Genomic DNA, 9,838 nt, shown 5'->3' with positions numbered 1-9,838 from the left:
AAAGACTATGAGTCAAACACTGATTGATCTATTAAAATTATCATGTGCCCAAAACCTTCTTTTAAACTACTAAAAACATTGTGTAAATAAGGCCATGAGTGTTGTGTCAAGTAAAAGTCAGGAGTTTCTTCCATCATTTATTCCTCTCATAATGTCCTGCTTGCTGTTACCCCAAAAGGAAATACTTCAGTAAAATACAGATACGTAAAAAAACTACTAAAGTACACTAACACAAATTACATTTACTTAGTTACGGTTCACCACTGCCAAATGTGGACATTGGGACACTTCAGAACAAAAACGAAACAGACAATGTGATCATTGATCCATTTGTTGAACTTCTGGTGGAAATTCTCCTGGTAGATTCTTAATGACATAATTGAACCTAGCAGAATGAATATATCCAAATAGCTCCACTTCCTGTGACTGTGTCACTCCATTCCCTGGAAGCGACTCCCCATTTGCCGCTAATTCTCTTTCTCTCATTCTCACCCCAGCCTGTGTTGCCTTTTTCTGTTGGTTCCTTTCCACTTTTTTTTCTATTTCTCAACCCTCCGACTGCTTAGCCGCAGCCTGAATAGCCCAAGAGAGCGTGATAATTAAAATGTCACTCAGCTGTATTGTGCATGCACCAAAAGCGGAAACTTCAAACGTCTCAATATTGTCAGTCTTCCTTGAATGGCACGGTGCGATTTCTTCCCTCGTCGGCTTGCCGTCGTAACTTAGCAAATCATTATTTCCGACTTTTTCCAGCCTTTTTTATTCTGAAAATTTGTACAAATATGGCACACGATAATCCATAATCCAATTTCCTCCTCTCCGTAATTTGGACCGGATTACCGTATGATGATAATGCACCATTTCCAGCCTGCTCGTGTGGAATCTGAGAGCGATGGGCAGGTTTGCCAGCTTTATCCGGATTGATGCCCATTATCCCGGATTACATGTCTGTGGGATGCAAAGTTAAGTAATTTAACCAGATGCTGTTTTGGTCAAGGAGTGACCTGTTCCTACCCTGTTTATTTCCTTTTGCTTTATTTTAGGGCAGAGGTGAACTGGTGGGGGAGCGGCAGAGAGATATGGAGGGACCGATGGCGATGGGCATCTCAGGCCACAGCCAGGATTTGGGGGCAGATTACGACAGGGATTAATGGCTTTCCAAATTTCACCTTAATGCACAAGAATAAAGAGGGAGCTTTTTTCTTTTTAGCAAGGCAGCTAGCTGGCTAAACACAGCAAAAATGAAATCCACTGTGCTCTTCGTACGTTCTGCAGAAAGTAAATAACGGCATTTCAATGTCATATTACATGATATTTCACAGGAAATTCACATGAATTTCCTGGTCACAAGAAAGCACTTTTTTTCCATACAGTACACAGTTTTATAATGCAATTGTGTATAATTGCATTATCCTGTGTCCACCCAGTAGATTCCCTGTCTGGTTCATCTTAAGGTTTTTGTCTTCCTCCTTGTGTCTCAGGGAGTTTCCCCTTGCAGCTGTTATGCGTGGCTTGCTCATTAGGTGTAGAAATGTATTAATTTAAAATATGTATCTAATTTTATTTGATAAATTCTATACATATTGGACTTCTGATTGGAAAATCGGATCGTGATCTTGAATCCCAGCACTGCCAAGGTGCCACTGCCGGACCCTTGAGTTTAAGAGACCCTTGACCACTGAGAATAAGGCCTTTAGTCCTCAACCGCTCAATTAATGTAATTGAAAAAGCTCTGGATAAGGGCTTCTGCCAAATGTGTGTAAATAAAAGTGAATAAAATTTTGGTGAAATATACAAAATGAATGGTTAACATATCAAAATATTCTATTAACTTCAAATAACTCAAATTCAGCAAAAATTTGACTTCCTTTTCCCAAGAATTCAGGACCATTGACATTTGATAATTTAATAATTTTGTAACTTGTAAATTTGTTTGCCCAAGAAACTCATTAGGACAACAAGCCTAACTCGAATAAACAAAGACAGTCTGTCATGGAAACATTCTATGCCATATTGTCCCATTGTACACCACATAGTAAAGTGAATTGTGTTTGTAATTACAGCTACAACTTCAAGTGTCCCAAGCACCCAATGTTTCCCCATTGAAATAAAAAAATAAGAAACATAGAAATATATTTTCTGCTTACAGAACAGAAATGTCTCTCGAAGAGGAATGGTTAGGATGGAATGGTTCTTCTAATATGCTTTGCCCACATGCCACCTGTGTATAATGTGTAATGTGAATCTGAGGTAAAGCCTTGAAGTAATTTTCTTAGGAGAGCTCCCCATATAAAAAACCCTGCAAAATAATCAGTTTGGATATTGTAGTGCGAGCAGTCGGGACAATATTGTGGGATGTAAATCACCTGCTGCTGCATGGCAAGCCGACTATAATGTTGTGTCCTCGGTAAAGCGGCGGTAAATGGGCTGACAGGATTGCTGAGAGGGATTTCATTCGTCAGGACCGTGAGAGGTTGAGGAATTGGGTTGCCAATCTGATCAGGACCAGTGATGGCTTTACTAAAAGTTTTCTCAGACAGTAGAAAAATTACACCTTCCTTTTTTTTTCATTATTTTTCCCTCCTTGCCTCTCACTCTCTCACGACATTCCTTCACCTGGTTGCTTTTAATTCTGCGGTTTTCCACCAGACTGGAGACTGAAGTATGGATAAATTGATCAGTACAGGATAGTTACATGTTTATAGGCATCGATTTTGGACTGAAATCGGCTGTATAGCCTTGCAACACCAATTATAGCACAGAACCTAGCTTACTTTAGGAATGCTAATCAAGGTTTTTTTAATGTTACTTTTAACTTTTTGTCTTTTCTATTATCTAAAATCTAACATGTAAGTACTTCAGTCTGAACTCTGAATGTTTAACAGATCTACATCTTTGCTAAATGCTACAAAACGTCCAATATTTACTGTTACTTTAGAACCTTAAATGATGAAGCAGCTAACACCTAAACTAAACTATAAAACACCACTTATATCTAACTGCAGCCCAAAATGTAAAATATAAAAAAGGTCCGGGGTATGAAATGGTAAAATACATTGAAAATCTAACATCAGCCTGAACTCTGCCATCGAAGATAAGTTGTCTAAACTTGAAGTGAAAATATATTTAACTTCCAATCAATTGATATAAAACTTTCAGCAGCTTTCAGTAACTTCAATCCAAGTTCCTTCATTCCTTGCTGAATCAAAAGCTATAATAGTTCTAGGTTTATCCTAAACTCTTGCTAAAAGTCTCTACCATGATAGTTCACCAATTCACAAATGCTAGTTAATGTTATTCAAAACTGTTAATGTGAGGAAAAAACTAATTCTAATATTGTGACAGCATTAAGTTAAAGTCTGACTTTATTCCAGACAAAATTAAGCTTAGTCAGAAAAACGAAAAACTAACCTCAAGCCAAACTCTTAATATAAAAAAATGATTTTTTATTTATTTTTTAATGATCAAATTATTCAAATTAGCTTGAATATACAAGGCAATGTTGGCTCTTAACCGGAAGCTCAAATTTTATCCTAAACCTTAATATTTTAATAGCATTGCTGTCTATAATGTCTCACACCAAGTAGAAACATTTTATTTAATTTATAAAATGAATGCGACCTACAATTAACACCCAAAATTAAGCCAGTAAACACCAAATGCTCAAATCATTTAAACATCTTGCTTCAGCTTTATTCTCTGTAATACTGGAGTGAACTTTAGAGTAAAAAGATCTACTTCACCCATGAACTCTGATTTGCTTTGAGCACTACACTATTTTCTGTCATTCCAGCCTATTGCAATTTAGTAAATACAGCTAGGGGGAGTGGTGGCTCCAGTGGTTAAGGCCACTGGAGCCACCGGTATCGCCAAGCTGCCACTCTTGGGCCCTTGAGCAAGGCCCTTAACCCTCTATGCTCCGGGGGTCCCTTACGAGGGAAATATCAACGTCCGTGACGTAGGCTCACCACCTGCAGAAGGGACCGTACGGGACGGTGCTATGAGGATTGGGCAGCAGTCGGGGGCCTGCTTAGACTGCTGCCCCCGCGACCCGGATAAGCGGGAGAAAATGAATGAATAAATACAGCTAATAGCTGTAATGTTAGCATACTGTATATGGTAAAAAATCAGAACCTCTAACTAAAGGCCTGCTTCGTTGTTATGCTAGCTCATGTAATTAGCTAAGGGAAGGTGGGATTACTTGTGCAGACAGAGTCAGATATACAAGCGGCCTCTCTTCTCCTCTGTGGCTCTCTTTTCTGGCTAAGTGCCAAGTTTAGGCAGTTTTGGTAAGGTGCCTGTTGAAGGAAGCGGAGGATAGTTTGACACTAGGCACTGAAGCTCACGTCAGATGAAGCGCAGTATGATGAAAAACACACTTGATTCCCTGACGGTCTCTGGCAGCTCATTGAGAAGCACCTGGATTATCCTGGATTATCACCCCCACCCACCCACAAACACACACACACTTGTATGTCTGACACGCACACACACAAACACTTTATAACGTTGAAACAGAGCAGCTCCTTTTGGAGAAACCAAGAAAAAGTCTTTTAATAAAACATATCCAGTTGTGGGAATTAGCACTATAATGAAGTGCTACTGTTTGTATCTGTTTAGCACAATAATCTATATCTACAAATATCCTTGCCTTTATCTGGATCAGGATTTAAACCTGAAGTGACATTGACTGAAATATTTGAAAACACTGGAAAAAGACAGAGGTAGAAATAGCAGTACTGTCATCTTGGTGTGTGAATTCTGCCTGAACCTCAGCTATATCACTGCCTTTATTTAATTGTTTTTTTTTAATTGTCCTTTCTCACACAGTAAGTACATGTACTGCACAGGGCCGTGGTGGCTTAACGGTTAAGACTCTGGGTTAAAGAGCAGGTTAAGGGTTATTAAGGGTACCAATGCTAACTTGCCCCTTTTGCACCCTTGAGCAAGTCTTTTGACTCAATCTGCTTCATTAATGCTGTACGAGGTGGAAACAAGGTTCTGTTTACAAAAAAGTACTTTATTTATCTACGTTTACACACTATCCCCTTTAAAACAGTCCCCTTGCACAGCGATACAGCGCGCCCAGTGTTCCTACGACTTTTTGAATTCGTTCTCTTAGTTTCGAAACGTGTTGAGGTTCCCTGGTGGTCTAGTGGTTAGGATGCGGCGCTCTCACCGCTGCAGCCCGGGTTCGATCCCCGGTCAGGAAACCAATTTTAGGGTTGCATAAGCCTTAGTGCCGGTCCCAAGCCTGGATAAATGGGGAGGGTTGCGTTAGGAAGGGCATCCAGCGTAAAAACGTGCCAAATCAAACATGCGGATGATCCGCTGTGGCGACCACTAATGGGAGAAGCCAAAAGAAAGTTTAGTTTCCAAACGTGTCGAGCACCTTCTGCGATTCATGCTGGATCTCCGAGAGTGGAGACCTTTGAGGTGGATCTTCTGGAAGAGGGCGAGATTATGTGGATTATTCATTCATTATTGCATACCCGTAATTGCGCATCTTGACATTGTTTGTAAACCTGAATTCCATAAAATCTATGTTTTCAATAAATTGTTCAGCATTATAATCTAGTGGAAATTTGTAATGCTTCTTCAATACAATCGTTTTTTTACACATAAATACGTGGGGCTTGTGTCATTAAGCGAAGGATTATCCATAGGCATGTGGCAAGCATGTGACACAAGAGCCCTAAAAATTGTTTTCTTTTCAAATGATACTGCTGACTTTGAGGTGAAATAAAAAAGAATTATAATAAATCGTGCTAAAAAGTGCTCATGTTTGCCTGACAGTGGAAACAAGTGTCTATTTTTATAAGTGTTAATAGCAGGATGCATGGTGGGAAATGAAGGGCTCTGGTTCTAGCACACCTACACAATTTTGACGCTCCTGATCTGCTGCAGCTGCACTCGCAGTGCTGGTTCACATTTCTCTCTGAGCATTTTCAGGAGCAGTAAATGCCAAACATCGTGCAATATGCAAAGAAATGGCCTCATGCAGTCCGAACACTGTCATTTAATTAAGTTTCCATTTTCTTTTGATCTACATCTGTAATATTCAATATTCTGTCAGTCTACCTGCCTCTCGGTGTCGGCATGTCTGAATAAATATATTTTCTTTCTTGCATTTCTCCGAGCTTGGCTTCAAGTGCAATTTAATACTGTGGCGGTGCTACTTCATGCCAGTGTGGCAGCGCAAAAATGCTAATGTGCTATCGGGAGCGGTTAAATGATTTGCTATCCTTTAAAGCGCTCTGGCAGGGGCTTTCGATCTGGCTAGCGTCCCAGGCGAATAGACACCGGTCATTGCTCAGTCCTCGGGGGACATTAAAGCAAATCAGCACATCGCGCAGGAGCCGCTAGCATGTCGCTCCTGGGCTTTGGCCTCGTCCCAATTCCCAGTGGCCCGGACGTGCTCTCCTACACAGGAGCCTTTGCTTAAGCCAAATCAAATCAGCTGCTTGGTGAAAAGGGTTAACACGGCTTCTATAGCCCTGCATAGAAGGCATTACTGGACATAGAGCAGAGGGAGGTAAGTGGTTCAGGAGGGGTCTCGTAAAACACTGATCATAAAGCCTTGACTTGAAGATTGGATTAAGAGCAGAGTGCCCCCTCCTAAAAAGGAGTGCAGTTTATTAGAGTCTTATCTTAAGTGATAATGTTACCGTGAAGGGCTGTGTAATGGCAGTAGAGTGGACTGTAGCCATATAAAGGATATGGGCTCGTGGCAGAAAAGGGAGACGATGATAGGCTCTGAGTGCAGGAAGAAAGCACTTTTATTGCCGTGAAGGGGACATGGAATCAGATGCAAACTGGTGCTTCTGCTATGGCAAGTCCTGAACTGACGATGGTGCCTCAACTTTGCGTTTCGACATATTCTTCTGGTCTAACAATGTTGTGGGAAAATTTACAAATCATTGCACAAATTTACATTGTTATGCACAACTGTATACAAAAAAATACACATTATTAAGACTTAGTTTTCCATCAGAACATTTACATGTCAGGGGGCATCATTTTTTTGTTGATAGCTGACTAACATGAGGACAATTCGAGTGCTAACAACAGCGTAGGATTAACAGCTTAGCCACAAATAGTTCTTAGCCAGTTCTGTGCATTTGATAGCATTTATGATAAGGGTAGGAACATGTTATGAGCTGCAGCAAAGGAAATGAAGTATTATAGTTCATAAATGTCTGTTTTGTAATATTTAGGTTGCTTTTCTTGCCTCACACTTTACCATCATCCTCCCATGACTCATCTTTGTTTTTGTTTTACAGGGGTAACATTTTCTCAGAGTCTTTTTCCAGAAAGTTCCCCACAAACAGCCTTCTATGAATTGCCATGTAATGTAAAGTGAATAAATACATTTGATAGTAGATAGACTGAGCAGGTTTTTCCTGTGAAAGAAATTAAGAGATAAGTGTGAAAATGTGGTTTAATCAGTATTTTGCAGTGTGTCTAACTCTGTATAATGCAAATAGCGGATCCTGGTTCACAGTACCCTGAAATGCTGAACTTTTTTTTTTTTTTTTTATAGATTGACCTCGTTGTTAATTCGGTACACAAGTGCATGATCTGTAAATGTGTTTGGAAGAAAGCACAAGTCTCTAAGCTTTGTGGGGTTTTTTTGGGGAGCATTGGGAGAACAATGATGTAAAAAAAAGCTGTGTCAGACAGAAAAAAAAATCCTTTAAAGAAAAGAAGCGGTATGTGGGAATTTAGAGGAAAAGGATGTAAGAGGGAAAAAAAAGCTGTTTGAGCTACTTAAACAAGCTAACAACTATAGTTTTTTCTGAGGATTTTTTATTTATTTGTATTTTTTGTAACCGAAGGCTATGCTATCTAATTGTGGTCTGGTTAGGTACATCAGCTCACATAAAAAGGTAAACAGAGCTATCTTAACTCAAAGCTCAGGAAGAGACGAAATGGCAAAGGGATTGCCGAGACAAATTAAGGTTATCTGGAAAGCACCGAGGTAATCCTCACCATTGATGTCTGCATGTCTGCGAATGTGTGTGCACCTGCAAATGGGAATAAGATTACGCCATTTATTCTTTGTATGCTAATTTTATTATCATATATTGTTTCTGTATCTGACACGCAACAGCTTTAGCCCATGGCTTCAAATGCCTTTTTTAAGGCTTTTATGTTATGACTCCTGCAAGCGAGGCTTTACGGCAGGGATTGGGGGAAATAGTAATTTGTGTTGATATTGTGAGCCTGCTGCAGCATGCTGAAGCGTTCAGCCTTGCGTTGCCTCCTGTTGCTGATGCCCCTGACAGCGACGGCTGCACTGCTCGCCGAGCGTAGCTTATGCTAAAACGCTGCTGTTTAGAAATGTAGGACTCGATATTTAATCAATTTCATATGACACGAGAGCCTCCAATATGTCAGGACCCCCCCTCAAACCAATAGCGTTTAACCCACAATGAGGTTACAAAGTCCATCGATGTCAAAGCTGTGAATTATTTCCGCATGCAAATAAGAAGAAAAGCGTGAGTAACTTGAAGTAAAAAAGGGACAGTCATGCGCTCTTTCTACAGGTGGACATGTGTCACGTATTAGGGCTGGTTGTGGATCTCTGTGGAATGATATTGACACGAAAATCCGCCGTCTCTTTCTCTTCCAATGCCGTGGCCTTTAAGTTCTTGGGTTCAGGACAACGAAAAAAAAACATGCTTCAGTTGCCAGTGAAAACATAAGGGGCAACGGTTAATGAGGCTCGGTGCATTTCATGACCTGCTTCCGTAACCCAGCCTTGCAAAGAATCTGGCCTTGCGCCTCTCGTCTTCTCTTTATTTTGCTTGTCTCAATGCTACAGCCTAGGATTAAAGAATCTGCCACAAAAGTGACTTTCAGGGCCCCTATGTCTCTTCTGTTTGAAGGCTGGAAAACAACCATGCTTTCATCTTGTGAACCAGTAACAAAGCCTGAAGACACATTCACCAAGAGAGATGAGAGGCCGGCATTGTAGCAACCCCCCCACCCCCACTCTCTTTTTTTTTATTTTATAAGATACAATACATTTAAGACCTCCTCCCTGGAAATGACATCTCCTTCATGGTACTTAATGAACATGGGTCCACCTCTGCACAGGTGAAAATGAAAACCTGAGCCAAAAGGATGAGGTCCAATTAAAGGGACAAGTGTGGAATGGCTCAACAGATGCACCCTAAGGCTTGTCCTCCATAATGAAAGGGGATAAAGAACAGGAACATGGTCCAGCTGAGTGGATGTTTTTTTTTTTTTTTTTACTATAAAGATAACAGTGATCGGGTAATGCTGTTTTAAGAAGACACTTTGATTAATCCATAGCTTCCCAGAGGTTCATAGTGGGTTTTTAACACGTTTTTCCTTAGATTTGATACCCATGTAGGTGCAAATATATGTCCTCTAGCTCTCATCCAGGATAACATGCTGTTCTTAGGTCTTGCGGTCACATGCGGCAGCAGCGGCAGTGCGTCTGAGGTTTCCACCCACAGGCGAGACAGAGACAGAGCACGGAACACAGAGGAAAAGGCTAGATGTGAAGCTCTGAAAATGATGGCAAGGGAAACTAAAAAAAAAGAAAAAAAAAGTGAAATACGGTAGGTCTCAATTAATGATGGCACTGAAGCATTGGTAGGCCCAGTGGAGCCTTGAACCAGATTTCAACCTGAGTGTATTTTATCCCCTGGAGGTGCGGCGAGCGCAGAACGTCAGCGCCATCACACGCCGTCTCCGAGCACAGGCCACGGAGACCTCCGTCATCCCTCAGCACTGCTCTTCCCCTCCCAAATTATATAGGACAGCTATCCATGTAATGTGCGTGTGTACATTATTTATCGGTGTC

The 9,838-nt window shown here is 40.8% G+C and overlaps 1 protein-coding gene and 1 long non-coding RNA gene across 12 annotated transcripts in view; both read left to right on the top strand.

Moving 5' to 3' along the window:
• The window catches only part of LOC310732228, a 6,411-nt gene extending 1,042 nt beyond the window's left edge, over positions 1–5,369 (top strand). Inside the window, exons 2-3 of the long non-coding RNA XR_014535408.1 lie at positions 100–3,826; positions 4,067–5,369. This is a non-coding gene — a long non-coding RNA (uncharacterized lncRNA). The remainder of the gene's footprint in view (positions 1–99; positions 3,827–4,066) is intronic.
• Positions 1–9,838, top strand: part of kirrel3b (kirre like nephrin family adhesion molecule 3b) — a 227,424-nt gene that overhangs the window by 6,378 nt on the left and 211,208 nt on the right. The window lies entirely within an intron of this gene.

Source organism: Silurus aristotelis (assembly GCF_946808225.1).
Source record: "Silurus aristotelis genome assembly, chromosome: 10".
NCBI classification, from domain to species: domain Eukaryota; kingdom Metazoa; phylum Chordata; class Actinopteri; order Siluriformes; family Siluridae; genus Silurus; species Silurus aristotelis.
This window is presented reverse-complemented; position numbering and strand designations above follow the sequence as displayed.